The sequence below is a fragment of the Herpailurus yagouaroundi genome, unplaced genomic scaffold, assembly GCF_014898765.1.
Source record: "Herpailurus yagouaroundi ecotype Mexico unplaced genomic scaffold, PumYag 192, whole genome shotgun sequence".
Taxonomy (NCBI): Eukaryota; Metazoa; Chordata; class Mammalia; order Carnivora; family Felidae; genus Herpailurus; species Herpailurus yagouaroundi.
This window is the reverse complement of record NW_024412423.1, coordinates 14,733,595-14,746,117: the sequence shown is the minus strand read 5'-3', so window position 1 is coordinate 14,746,117 and position 12,523 is coordinate 14,733,595. Positions and strand designations below refer to the sequence as shown.

Genomic DNA, 12,523 nt, shown 5'->3' with positions numbered 1-12,523 from the left:
TTGTGAAGAGTGAGCTCAGATTAAAAGAAGGAAAGGAGGTGTGCCTGAGTGGCTCAGTTGGTTAAGAGTCCGACTCTTGGTTTCAGCTCAGGTTATGATGTCACAGTTGGTGTGTTCGAGCCCAGCATCGGGTTCTGTGCTGACAGCGTGGAGCCTGCTTGGGATTCTCTCTCTCTCTCCCTCTCTCTCTCTGCCCCTCCCCTGCTTGCTCTGTATCTCTCTCTCAAAGAAATAAACTTTATTTTTTTTTTTAATTTTTTTTTCAACGTTTATTTATTTTGGGGACAGAGAGAGACAGAGCATGAACAGGGGAGGGGCAGAGAGAGAGAGGGAGACACAGAATCAGAAACAGGCTCCAGGCTCTGAGCCATCAGCCCAGAGCCCGACGCGGGGCTTGAACTCACGGACCGCGAGATCGTGACCTGGCTGAAGTCGGACGCTTAACCGACTGCCACCCAGGCGCCCCAAAGAAATAAACTTTAAAAAGAAGAAAAGGAAATATTTTCTACTCATCACTTGATCATTACTTCACTTCCAGCAACACTATTGGAAACGGGAAGCTGGAATAAATGGCAAGGTTCAAAATCTTTTGGGGCTTGGAGGAAAATATAGGCTAATATAGTCTATATAATATGCTGGCAGGTGGTTGCAGCAGGAATGTTATAAAAGAGAATTTATAGGCATTTAAGAACTTCTATCTGGGAAGAATCAGTAAAAGCAGAAATTGCGAGACGAAGAGGAAATAACCACCATCCTAGAAAATCATGCCACCCTTCCTATTTTCCTACTTGCAAAGACTTCATCTTTGCATGAAAAGTAGGAGATACCAGGAGGAAAGGCATGAGAGATGGGAGAATAAAAGCATTCTAATGTCCTTCTAAACACTGACGCATCTGCTTTAAAATCTATGACTCTCATGTTGAAACCCAGAAGTCTTGCATTCACCACAATAAACACATTTTCAGCTGTTGGGAAAACATACCTGACAGATACCTATCTGAAAAATAACCCAATTAGATGAAGATGTGGCATGGCAAAAGGAAATGCCTACAAACGAAAATCCGCACAGGATGGTAAGATTCTTTAGGGGAATCTACAAGACACTTCAAATTATTTTCTACCCAGGGAATTTTCCAGGTCTCGACTTTTTAAGCAGCTTTAATGAGATGTAATTCATATACCATACAGTTCACCCATTTAAAGTGTACCATTTGGTGACAGGGTATTCTACTAAACTATTTTATGTCTCTATGGATTTGCCTATTCTGGGAATTTCCTAGAAATGGAACCCTACAGTATGTGGTCCTCTGTGATTGGCTTCCTTCACTTAGCATAACATTTGCAAGGTCTAGTCTCAGGCTTTATAGAAAATGTATCTTAACCGTCCTTGCTATTATTTTATGTATTTTTTATTCTCTCCTGATATCCTCCTTAATATACGATTCCTACTCGTTATCATTGACTAGTGCTTACCCTGTACCCCTGTTCTAGGAGCCTAGTGCTCTATTTGCGGGGGGCCCGAGGTGGCTCAGTCAGTTCAGCATCTGACTCTTGATTTTGGTTCAGGTCACGATCCCAGGGTTGGGGGATAGAACCTCGCATTGGGCTCCATGCTGAGCATGGAGACTGCTTAAGGCTCTCTCTCTCTCTCTCTCTCTCCCCACTGCCCCTTTCTCCCACTCACTCTCTAAAATAAAATAAAATAAAATAAAATAAAATAAAATAAAATAAAATATTAATGTTCTATTTGTGTATACGGCCATTTTAGGAAGGAGGAAAAGGGCAGATTGACACAGATGTCAATAGTCCTTTTTCCTCTTGAAGTTTTGCCTTTTCCCCATAACAGTCTATGAGCTGAAACGCTATTTGTTTTTTAATCTTTTATTGTATGGAAATCATATGGCACATTGATTTTTTTACATTGTCTGAATTTTTTCAATCTTTGCTCAATATAAATCCTTTTCTTCCTTTAAGCCCATTAATTTAATTTGGTCACTTTCATGATTCTGCTGCCCTGCAACTATACAATTAATTTTTTAAATATCACATTTTGTGCCCTAGGGCAATTTTTTTTAAACCAGTGTCTAAGGAAAAATTACGGCTTCTCAGAAGCCAGTCAAATCCTACTGCCCACATTCTTAAATTTTTCAAAGCTCAGAAAGTTGAACTGGACCCAAGCAGTGTCTCAAGACAATTTAAGGAAATGCTCTGGAATAGCATTTCTTACCCTCAGATATGTTTGAGAATTTGATAAAAGTTTGAACTGTCTCCTCTGAAATGCACAGATGTCTAGTGCTCAAATACAGTCTCAAAGCGGGGGTCACAGGTTTTCCAAAGCCCTGCGCCCTGGTCAAAGACCCCTGATCTGAAAAGACAGTTACATAAACTGCAAAGGAACATGTAGGGTTTCCCAAAGTGTCTCCCACACCCTTAAAATGTTGTGTGTGTTTCATTTATTTTTTTTAATGTTTATTTATTTTTGAGAGAGAGACAGAGCACAAATGGGGGAAGGGCAGAGACAGAGAGGGAGACACAGAATCCAAAACGGGCTCCAGGCTCCGAGGTGTCAGCACAGAGCCCGACGTGGGGCTCGAACTCAGGAACGGTGAGATCATGACCTGCACCAAGGTCAGATGCCCAACCAACTGAGCCACCCAGGCACCCCACCCGTAAAATGTTTTAAACAAGAAAAGTAAGTGAAATTTCTCAACACTTGGCTGCAAACTCCCTCTTCCATGAGGAGGCTGCTTTATAATTCTGTGGGTGCCCCAAGAGTGGATATGATTTGCTGGTCTGGAGGGGGAGAGCCAGTGATTCAGTTATGCATATATACAGGACTGAGCTAGTTATTAACTCAGGCTCTTCCATGGTTGGCTTGGTTCCGCATAGGGACATACTGGGGGCACATGTCTCAGGATCACTCAAGCTAAAAATGTATGTCTCCCAGCTGGACAAGCGTTTTCCCCCAAGACAACAACTATGTGCATCCAGCCGGACTCCTGCTTGCCCTTCCATAAATGCCAGTCCTTGATGTCATGACCTTTGTCATTTGAACTGTTGCCCCTACCCCTTTAAGAATGTCTTCCCTGAAGACAGCTCTGTGAGTATTTGTAGCAAAACGGTCTATAAACATTGAACATAATCAAGAGAAACGACGCCAGCGAGTGGAAAACAGGGCCCTCCCCTCATATCCCACCAAGGCATATTTTTGCCTCATTATATTCAGAGCTCTGTAACCAATGAAGGAGATCCAACCAGTCCAGAGGAGTGACAAAAACAGGTGGCTGGGTTGGCCTGGACAGCCAGAGGGAGACTCTCTAATCTAGATGTGAGGAGGCTCAGGAAGGACATATCTGAAATCTTGAAAATCATGAAGAGCTTAGACAATGTGCACAGGGAGTGGGCAGCACCATCTAAATTGCTTGCATGCTACGGGGATACCTTTGAAATTTGAGGACAGGACATTTCAAACAAAAATAAAGAGGTATCAGCACATGAACTTAGGCCATTGGCTCAAAGGGAGCCCTGGGAGGTTCCAGATCCAGTCACCGCTCAGAGGCATTGCACGTCAGCTAAGTCGGCTGGGCCATCCTATATAGTTGGGGTCCTTTTCGGCAGCAAAACACCAGGCTCTAGGGATTGTGACTCTAAAAGTTCCTCTCTTTCCACAGCTTCACGGTTCTTCCATCCGGCAGAAATCTTCCCCTTTCTCAAAGTGCCGCTGTTCTTGCTTATTTCAGGGGTATGTGGCCCTGGTGAGACTGTGCCTTCTGTTCACAGTCCTAGAGGTACCTCATGTTTCACTACAACCCCTCCACCACACTCTGCCTGGAGAGTTCTTGCACTCATATCCTCCCTCACTCCCTCGGAGGGACACCGATCTTTAAATGTGGTCCCGTTTTGACGACCTGGTTTTGAATTTGGTTTCTCTCTATTCCCTCTCTCTCTCTCAGTGTTCCCAGGGATCAAGATAGAGATTTGTTATCCTTGTTCACATTATCCATCATAATCTCAGCTTTTGTTCAAGATTCCAAATGGGGCTCTTACTTGGTCCATTGTCCAGGCACCTTTTGCCCTGTGATCCTGTCCTTCTGCTGGAAGTCATTATTCGAAGCTTATGGCCCACAGCAGGCCAGAAGACAGGGTGTCAGATGCCAGCAACTGTACTGGATGCAGGGCCAGGAGCCCCAAAACAGCCAAAAGAAACAGGGCTCAGGGACCTGGGGTGGCTGGTGGGGTCCTGTTGATAACAGACTACACAGTATGAGACCATTGCCTCCCAGAAATCATTTCTATTTTGGGCACTATGCTTGTCAATTACTAATTTCTTCTAGAAATTTCTGTTTTCTTGTCCTCTGTCCTCTCTTGATCTCGTCTCCTTTTGTCTCTGGCTTCACATTGATCACATATGCCACAGAATCGTGCAGCATCCTCTCATATTCCGGATAAGCAGTCTCCATTTGGCTGTGATCACGTCTGCACAGGGATGATCTAAAATAATTAGAGCAAAATGATTCCCATTTTGCTTATATCTGAAGTTGCGAGTGAATATATGAAATTACGCTGCCATCTAGTCCTGCTGTGCGGCTCATCTCCTCTTTGGAAAACTTCAAACCGTTGATGTCGGCATGTGTAGCGTTTGTTTTCAATAATGCCAGCACCAAATTACAGCATCTCAGGTACAAATATGGTATTTATGACGCATTGTAGCCCATTAATTGGCCTATTGGCCTAAGTCCTCCAGGGACTGTCACAAATCTCCAGGGTGCCCTTGAATGTGACTTATGCTTCAGCCAAATCACACCTGTGAATGCCAGAGCAACTGCTCTAACCGTGTGTCTGTGGCAAAAAATTACTTTACGGTGTTTGACCAGTAGGGTCAGGGTGAACGGTCTTTATGTACGTAGGGATGGATTTCAGTTAAACTCATCCTGTTTCCACTCACAGTGATCCTGTGAGTCAGGAGGATTTATATTCTTCTTCAGCTAATATTTATCAAGCACAAACTGAGTATTTCAGGAAGCGGGAATTTTATAACTGAACACGCCAGGAGAATGTTATTATGTACTAAGAGAGCTTACCTGCTGGGGAGAAAGACATGGGATAAACAAATGAATAAAAAGGTTATTTCTGATGGTGATAAAAGTTATAAAGAAAGAAACAAGTTGTTGTGAAGAGTAACGTGGTGAGAGAATGCATGGTGATTCGTGAAGTCCTCTCTGAAGAATGATCTTTGAGTAGAGGTGTGGCCAAGAAGGAGCTGGCCATGGGAAGGAGAGTACTAGACAGAAGAGAACCCCTGCAGAGGTCCTCACGCTTTTCTGAATCGGGAAAAAACATGGAAAAAGAAGGAGCATTGCTTGAGAGATCAAAGGAACCAGATTCCAGGTGCCTAAACTTTTCCATAGAGGACCCAGTGGCAGTCTGTTGAAGTCTATGGATCCCTTCTCTCAGATCATGTTTTTAATTACATAAAATAAAAAAAAGTAGGAATACAGGGACAACCCATTACATTATAACACAGCGATCAAAGTATTAAAAAGACAAAAGCTGGGATATAAAATCAAAGTGCTTCTTTAACACATTCTGTGGCAGATCTAATAACCAACCATGAAGGAGCAATATGTCAAGATGTCTGCAACAGTTTAATGGGATGGGAAACAGCTGTGATTTTTTTATTGATCACAAAGCCACAAGTGCTGCTCCAACCCATAAGATCTTCTGCATAACTCAGTGAGATGCCAGATTTCAATTAGAGGCTGTGAAAATCCCCCTAATCACAGATCCCATGAATCCTGTCCTTGGCCTGCTTGGGGGTCTGCGGAGCCCAGGGTACAAACACACAGGGCTTGTGGGCCGTTCAGAAGCCTTAGACTACATGCCCTGGGGAGCCGCCAGGGAATTCTAAGCAAGAGAAGTGATGTGAGTTTGCTGCTGTGCAGACACTGGATTCTCGGATAACAGGAACAGGAGGGTGAGGAGGCAATTATGTGGCTCGGGGGAGAATAGTGGCTTGGAAGACTAGTGACACTGGAGAGAGAGAGAGACGCGAACGAGTTCAAGATGTATTCCAGAAGAACCAACAGGACCTGCCGATTGGTTGCGTGTGGGGGGTGGGGCATCGAGGAAGGATGGGGTCGAGGGTGTGCACCAGAGCCCCCAGTATTGGTCTTGCAACGCCCAGGTCTGGGACAATGCGGGCGGGAGCTGGGTGATGGAGGTGAACCCAGTGCCCCATTGTGGACCGTGTCAAGTGTGAGGTGTTGCTTGCACGGATGGAAAGACGTTTAGGGAGCAGCGAACGCACAGCCCGAGCTCAGAAGACGATACACCCAGTCTCTAGTTGAACCTGATGTTTTGAACAGAAGTGGGAACTTGAGCCAAAGAGAGACGGTCTTGCACCACTCCCTTCGAAGCTGAACCTTCCTCACCCCTGTGAGAGGGACTTCTGTTATTTTACTGCCCCCAGAGAGGTGAAAAAACTGGATGAGGGTCACACAGCATTTGGGGGAGCCAACAGGGGACACTAGAAGCAGTCTCCTGTCTCCTCCGGCTACTTCCCCAGCCTGTAGGGGCAAACAAATTAGGATCAAGATTTCATGTAGTTATATGTGAAACTGATACTGTATAGCATTATACATCCATTATTACACTTCAACTAAACATTTTTTAATGTTCATTTATTTTGAGAGAGAGAGAGAGTGCGTGCAGCAGGGAGGGGCAGAGAGAGAGGGAGAGAGAGAGAGAATCCCAAGCAGGTTCTGCACTGTCAGCAACATGGGACTCAATCTCACCAACCGTGAGATCATGACCTGAGCTGAAATCAAGAGTCAGATGCTTACCTGACTGAGCCACCTTAAGCATTTTTTTAATAAAAAAAAATTTTGGGTAAGATTGTATGTAGTGCAAAAGCAAGCTGAAAGAAAGAGCTGAAAGAACATTAGGCTGGAGATCTCAAACCCTGGCTCCTCTGCCCTGTAACCTTGAACAAGTACCTCAACATCAATGAGGCTTAATGTCGTAATTCAAAATGGGAATAACAACACCAGCTGGTGTTATTAAATTCAGTGAAAGTATCTGGCACATAATAGTCACTCAGTACATATTTTTGGTTGAACCGGGGTTGTATAATTTTTAAATGGGCATCTGATATTGTCTCGTTCTCATGTAGTTCAAGGTAGTAAAAAAAAAAAAAAAAAGGGAGGGGGGTATAAAAAAAAGATAGTAATTGTGACTAAAACACTAGAAAGGACCTTAAATAATTTAGTGTATTTGTCATGCTATCTCATGACCTATGGAGAAATAGATGGCATTCCACAATTATTTACATCTCAGGGGGAAAAAAAGCTTGAACAGAAAATACAGGTTTGACACCTCATAGCAACAAAACAACATGTAGATATTTCTCTTGGAAACCTACAAAGAGCAAAATGTTCAGGAATACCATCTCCCGTCCAGAAGGCTGAACGCAGTGAACCTCAGCACTTGATGTCTACTCACCAACAAAAGTGTCTCTTTACCAACCAATTTCATTGGTCTAACTCATATTGTAAGATCATTTCTGGTCAGGGGTCCTGGCATCCAGATGTTTGCTCATTCATTTTCATTAAGCATCGACTGCATTCCAGCACTGTTCTTGGATTGAGGCATGCAATAATGAACAAAAATGAAGTCCCTGTCATCACGGAGTTCTCACTGAAGTAGGGAACAAAATGTAAACAAGGGAACAAACAAATAAATAAAGAGAGCATCTTTTCAGAGAGTGCCATGTGCTTTCTAGAAAATAGAGCAAGGCACTGTTTGTAGGTTCAGGAGTGTTTGCAGTGCTAAGTTACCCTCTGAGCTGAGACCTAAGTGATCGGAAGGAGCCAACCGTACAAGAATGTGGACAAAGCCTGCCTCCCATACGGGAACAGCCACAGGTAAAGGTTGGAAATGAAGGGGGAGAGGTGGTAGGAGACGTAGTCAGAGAGGTAGGCAGGTGTGAGGTCAGGTCTTCTTGTAGTCCTAGGTCAAGAGTACAGACACAGTTCTGACCACTGGAGAGCCTTAAGCAAAGGCTCAAAATCCTCTGACTGATGTATGTACAAGGTCTCTCTCCCTGGTTTGGGGGCTGGACTGTAGGGAAGCCAGAATGGAAGCCGGGAGGCTATTGCCTCCCAAGTAAGAGATGATCGTGGCCCGGGGATAGAGGCAGTGGACGTGGGAAGAAGTGCACAGACTCCAGACTTATTGAAGGTGGTGCTGATAGGACTTCCTGGAGGGCTAGGCACAAGACAGAAAGGAAATGGATGGCTGAGCGACTGGGTGGGTGGTGATGTCATTCACTGAGATGAAGGAGACGTGGAGAAAAGAGAGGTTGTGAAGTTAAGTACTAAATCAAGAGTTCTGTTTCGGACGGATTGAGTTTAAGTCGCCTGTTAGTCATCTAAGTGGAGATGTTGAGCGGGCTGTTGAATATGTGCATCTGGAGCTTTGGACAGAGGCCAAGGCTGGAGAAGGACATTTTAGGATCATGAGCAAATCCTCTGTGAAGTTTTCATTTGAGGCGCATTGCTGTGAGCAGTGTCAGCATCCACTGATGGATGTCCCAAACAAGCATCTCCTCAGCTCCCCGGCATCGGAATTTCTTTCTGTGAGACTTCAGCTGTCCTGGAAATTGACTGACAGACTGGAGTTCAGGGATTGAGAACACCGGTAGGAGTATGTTTGTTTGTTTTTGTTCTCTTTTGTGCCTCCATTAACTGAAATGCATGGTTTTCATGTTTCACGGTCATTTCTAAATCATGGAAAGGACCCATCATCTACCGTCTAATCACAGCACTGCCCCTTCCACTTCGCCGCTCCCCAGGCAAGCAAGACAGCTTAGTGTAAAATGAGTTGGGCTTCAAAAATAAGACCCATCCCAAGGAAGGTAAGCCCTTGGTTAATAACTCTGCCAAGTGTCATATTAACAAGAGACACTCAAGCGGATAAACCCACATGAGACAACATTGTGAGACCATGCCTTCTTTTTCTTTTTCCTCTCCATAAATTTGTGGTGGTCCTATCAGTTGTTATCCCTTCTATCAGTTTCTCCCATTCTCGTGATGGTTTCTCATTAAGGAGATTCATGGGGAAGGCTGTAATCGATCAGAGCTATTAGCCACCAGAGTGTAATCTGGTTCTAGTACAAACTGACCTGCAGGCTGTCCTATCTGCCTTGAGGATTTAAGCCGATTAACTCGGAGGCTGGGAGGCAGAATCTAATGTCCTATAGCACTGCACCCCCTTTGCCCCTACTCCCCAAGAAGGGATTTAACAAATTGACACTGTAATTATATCCGAACCCACAGTTACTCCACCTTGAAAGGAATCACTGGTGCCCGGCTCACCTTGGATGTACACTTACGGCCAGTGAGTGATGCTGTGTCACCGGTGGAATGATACTTTCATTCCCTCTGCTGTCTATGGCCCTACAGTGCTGATTACCATGGGTCGGGGCGGGGGGGTTCTGTTTTGTTTAGATGGTTGGTTGAGTGGTTGGTTTTTGTACGTATTTCCAAGAGCAGATCAATCTCCGGGTTCAGGAACGAGTTAGCGATTGGAACGAGATCACCACAGAAAAATAGGCAGCTCAGTGCCAGGGCTTTTAATGGTTCAGTCTCCCTGCTTTACGTTTCTGATGGAAGCAGAGAACAGAAGGCCGGAAGGGTGCCCAGGTTGCCGACAGATCCCCTGGCGGCCAAGGAGGTGAGCCGGCTAGGTGAGAGATGCCAAATAAATTAGTATTCTCAAACATCGGCCACAGCTAACCCCCAAGTATAAGCAGAAGACCAATGTTAAACTAAAGCCGCTTCAAGAATGATGACGGAGGGGCGCCTAGGTGGCTCAGTTGGTTAAGCGTCCGACTTCGGCTCAGGTCAAGATCTTGCAGTTCGTGAGTTTCAGCCCCACATTGGGCTCTGTGCTGACAGCTCTGAGCCTGGAGCCTGCTTCAGATTCTGTGTCTCCCTCTCTCTGCTCCGCCCCCACTCATGCTCACGCTGTCTCTTTCTTTCTCTCTCTCAGAAATAAACATTAAAAAAAAATAAAAAATAAAAAAAGAATGATGACAGAACAGATTGTTTTGGAGCACAGTCTTTAGAGCTAGAGTGCATGGACCAAAGCCAACACCACTCTTCTCTGTGCCTCAGTTTCCCTATCGGTAAAACGGTGGTGTAGTGGCACCGCCTTCAAAGGTTATCAGAGAGTAAAGCAATTACTTCATGTGGCATATAAGAGAGTGCTCTGCATTTCACAAGGTGTGAGTCAACATAAGCTCCTGTCATTGATTTAGCATTGTAAATGCTGAACGTGCGAGATGCCAGTGTTCTAAAGGGTCCACCTCAGGTCAGGTCGGGTGGCAACACAGACATACAAACAAACCTGCCATTCTGCCGAAGGCTGCTCTTTTATTAAATGTTTGGGAAATGAAGATACTGCTACAGAATAGGTTTAATATTCTGTGTATAATATGTAGAACTGATTAGAGAGGCAGGAGACACAGAGGAGCAAAAAACCACAGTGAACAATAATTGAGATCAACCCTTTGTCTGTTACGAATTATGCCAAAGTGAAGCTGTGATTCAACGCCCACAGATTGGACCGCATTGTGATCTGGTAAGAGAATTCACATAGAACAGAATAGTAGCCTGAGAATATTTTATAAAGTTACCACGATACCATCCTGGCCAGCCAGTCCTTCACCTACCTGATGAAACAGTAAAATGGCAGGATTTACCATATCCCACCTCGCTGAAAGCTTGCAAAAAATCTAGTGACTGCGCATGCACACACACATACACACAAGTGCCATTTGGTGCAGAAAGAAAATGTAAGCATGGAAATCAAGGAACAGCAAAGTGAGGCTGGTTTGAATCCTGCCTCGGCCACCTACTTGCTGTCCACCCTTAGGTCAGTTATTCTTTGTTCCCCAGTGTCGGCATCTGTAAAATGGGGATGATGTTAGCACATGCTTCAGAGAGTTATTGCAAGGACTCAGGGAGATAGTGCATAATAAACTCGGATTTCTAGCACTGAGCTTGCCCCAAACATCTGTCAGTACTATTTATTTTTCTTTTTATTTTTTTACTGCTATAGTTTGCTAAGCACTAGCTAGATAGCTCCCTCCCTCTTCTCTCCCTGTCTCTCAGTCAGGGTCCCCCTCTCTCTTTCCCAATGTTTCGTACACAACTAATACATACATGCGTAGCTACATGGCGAATCCATGTTCATTTTAGAGAATACATACAAAGTGAAAAAAAATTAAAGGCCATTCATGATTCCACCACCAAGAATAGCCACTATCTTGCTGGGTATCATTCTGGTCTTCGTCTGTGTAAATCCACTCCATCTTTGTAGGTAATGTCTTTGTAAATCTTTGTAAATGTCTGTGTGTATGTAACTATCTCATCATATATACAGGATCTTACTACACATTCTGTCCAGTAGAACTCTTCCTGCTCAGCAGTACATCATGTCAGGAAATATAAAATGTGCATTATCATTTGAAATTACTCGATGGTATTCTGCTCTAAGTAAATTCCATAATTTATTTTGTTTTCCTAATTTGTTTAGACATCCCCCCGCTTGCTGGAAATTTGAGGTGTAATCAGATTTTCTCAGTTATAATCTCTGCTTGTATAAATATCCTGTTCTCGACCAACTTGGATGCTTTGACAGACATTCTTACTGTGGCAGAGGGCAGGGTTTTTCTCAGCAACAGATACTACCAGTGGTCCTGTTCATGGGACTTAACATTTGTGTAAAACATAAATGACACCTGGGATTCTGAAGAAGTCACCGATTTTGATATAACACTACCTAGGGTGTAACTTCATACCTGGGCACTTGGCTGGCTCAGTTGGTACAGCATTCAGCTCTTGATCTCAGGGTCATGAGTTCGAGCCTCAAGCTGGGCACAGAGCTTACTTTAAAAAAGAAAAGAAAAAAGAAAAACAACTTCATACTTAAATATGACCCAGCAGCAAACAACATAAAGAGTAAGTTGAGCAAATTTATATGACTCATGGTCTGGATTCTGCACATTAACTATAAATATATATTTATATACATACATTTATAAACACACATATATATGTATATATTATATGTATACATACAATACATACACATATATATTATATACATATATATATATATACACTTATAAACACACATATATATTTATAGCTAATAATGTGCAGAGTCCCAGATTTTGGGTGATAATGGATATATAAAAAGGCCTGAAAAATTTTCAAGAATATAGAAAATCACCAGCGCCTGGGTGGTTTTGTCAATTAAGCAGCTGACTCTTGATTTTGGCTCAGGTCATGATCTCACAGTCGTGGAATCGAGCCCCATGCTGGACTCCATGGTGAGCATGGAGCCTGCTTGAGATTCTTTCTCCTTCTCCCTCTACCCCTCCTCTGCCAACACTCGTTCTTATCTCTCTCTCTCTCTCTCTCTCTCTCTCTCTCTCCAAATAAATAAACATCTAAAA

At 43.8% G+C, this 12,523-nt stretch overlaps 1 protein-coding gene and 1 long non-coding RNA gene across 4 annotated transcripts in view; one reads left to right on the top strand and one right to left on the bottom strand.

Moving 5' to 3' along the window:
• LOC121010637 (uncharacterized) overlaps positions 1-12,081 on the bottom strand; it is a 49,726-nt gene extending 37,645 nt beyond the window's left edge. Inside the window, exon 1 of one of the 2 annotated variants that reach the window (XR_005781298.1) lies at positions 11,864-12,081. This is a non-coding gene — a long non-coding RNA (uncharacterized LOC121010637). The remainder of the gene's footprint in view (positions 1-11,863) is intronic. The other variant, XR_005781299.1, reaches the window with a different exon arrangement.
• MARCHF3 (membrane associated ring-CH-type finger 3) overlaps positions 1-12,523 on the top strand; it is a 148,997-nt gene that overhangs the window by 126,367 nt on the left and 10,107 nt on the right. The gene's annotated exons all lie outside the window — the stretch shown is intronic.